We start from the raw sequence: 2447 nt of genomic DNA, 5'->3' as shown, positions 1-2447 counted from the left end.
CAAACAATCCGCCCACCTCGGCCTCCCAGAGAGCTAGGATTACAGGCGTGAGCCACCGTGCCCGGCCTCAAAGAATAAACTTTTTGGCCACAAAAGACCAAACCTCAGGTGAGGATGTGTATAAGGAATTAAGACCCAAGGTCTTGCTGAATGTTGGTCAATTTATTTTCAAGTGTGTCATGTCTACCCAAGACAGATTATTCTCAGAAGGGTTTGCAGAGGTTGGCATTTGCCATTTACTTGTAGTAGTAGAAAACTGTAAGCCAGCACTGCCAAGCTATGTCTTGTTTCTTATTCTTGTATAATAAAGGGACTCTGCTTGGCCTCAGGTATCTCCCATTTTGGAATCATACAATTTGGAAAGGGAAACTCAACTAAAGTATGGCTCCTCCCTCCTTTAAAGAACTAGGTTGTTCATATCATAGACTAGAACTCTAAATCTGATGTTTCTCACAAGTTCTATACATGGGCTAGTCTGAGAGGGATTCTGATGTTTAAATAAAAATAAGATCCTTTCCTCTTTATTAACTTTAAATTCCTCTGGAGTCAGAGCTGTTGTGTTTTATGGAAGGTTTACTTAGGGATGCTAACAGTGTTGCTGAGGCACTAACGGGGAAGGATCCCAGCTTCTCTTATTGGGGCACAAGTTACACACTCACCTGGTCTTTGGTGCTGTAACACTATATTTTCTACGTAACTCTTCAAAATGGCACAACATGGTCAAATTCTAACATCCTGAAGGATGATGCACTGAAGGTCAATCTACAGGGTATTAACCTGCAGGGGTCAATGCAAGACCTGAGTAACCAGAGGCTCTGATGTTGAATGTTGGCTTTTTTTTTTTTTTTTTGAGAAAAGTAGAAAGTGGGATTCTTCAAAAAGTCAAACATGGGCTGGTAAACCCAGCTCTAAACTATTTACCCAGACAGGAGTGGAATATAGTCCTCCACACCAGATGTGCATGGCTCTAGGGAATGATAGGCACCTACAAGGTGCCCAAACCCCACAGGTCCTCAAAAGTCGTCTGTTGAATGAGCGAATAAATAAAAACACAGCCCATCAAAAATCGGCCTAGAAAAGTGCAAGAAAAGAATACCGAGCACTTTCCAGATTGCTTTGTTTTTCTTTGTTATTGGAGATTTCTCACTTCCACTATTCCCTTACGAATAGGCAAGGTATGATAATTTTAAACAATAAGAAATATCTAAATCAGTAAGAAAGTAAGGTTTCACAAAGAATAGACAGGCTTCTTGTAGTTTATTTGAGTTATTTCCAAGCGACAGTTACAAAAGTTTTTAATTTTTATAATACTCTTGATAAGAAAATAAAATTTAAATAAAAATACATTCTCAGCAATACAACATGGTTACACAAATTCACTACATTAAGTTTTGATAACTTACATTTTCAAACTGGACACTGTAAAAACCAATATTTATTAGCAACATATTAATTTCCAAGTTAATAAAAATGAAAGCAGATAATATCAATCAAGATTGGTAATTTAACTCTAGAATGAGTCTTGTATTTTTCACATACTGTAAGGACATCTAAAAAGGCTATGCAGAATTCTGTCTTTACAGGATGTACCGTTAGGACAAATTAAAGGTGCTTTCACTTAAAAATAGATCTGTTTTTCAAAACCTGGCATGAACATGCCTTTCTGATGAATGAAATCAGGCTTCAGAAACAGAAACAAAAGCCACATCATTTGTCACCTTTTTTGGTATAATAAAATTAAAAAGCCTAGTTTTGACACTTAACCATTACCCGTGATATTAAAAACATATTTCTTTGGCAAATAAAACAGTTCAATTTGATAAATTCCTGGGAGTAAAACCTTTGCTATTCCATCATCTTATTAAATGAATATTAAAAAACAAAGCTAAACAAAAACAAAACAAAACAAGCAACAGATCACCACAATTTTTACTGATGGAAATGGCTAAACTAAGAATCAGAACTGGCATTTATGGCAAGCTTCCCCATATTATCCTTTTCTGTCCTTTCTGGGGTTTTCAGGTTTTTAGGGTGAAGTGAGCTGCCATGTATTTTTTTAGATATGGAAAGGCAGAGTAGGCAGATCAGGTAGTAAAAATCAAAGTATTCATGAGTAACAGCAGAGGAATGAGGTCCCTGGAAGCAAATTCCTTGATTATCTTAGGGTCCTACTGATATGGTGTCTTATTTCAAAAGACTTTCATAGAAATTTAATTTAATTTCACATTACTTCTTTTCAGGCTGTGCCAAGCTGGTAAATTCCAGTCAAACTGGCTGTTTAAAAGTGTCATGTGAAGAAAATAACTAGATGACTGAACTCTCCCCTTCAAATCCAGACTTACGTATGCACATAGCCTTAGTTCCTTTGATTGTGCCATGATCTTTAGAAACAATTGGGGATTTGATATTATAAATGTTAGAAGAATATTTCTTTTGCCTTAAAAAAA

This window comes from Propithecus coquereli, unplaced genomic scaffold (genome assembly GCF_000956105.1).
Source record: "Propithecus coquereli isolate 6110/MARCELLA unplaced genomic scaffold, Pcoq_1.0 Scaffold268, whole genome shotgun sequence".
In the NCBI taxonomy this organism is placed as follows: Eukaryota; Metazoa; Chordata; class Mammalia; order Primates; family Indriidae; genus Propithecus; species Propithecus coquereli.
This window is presented reverse-complemented; position numbering follows the sequence as displayed.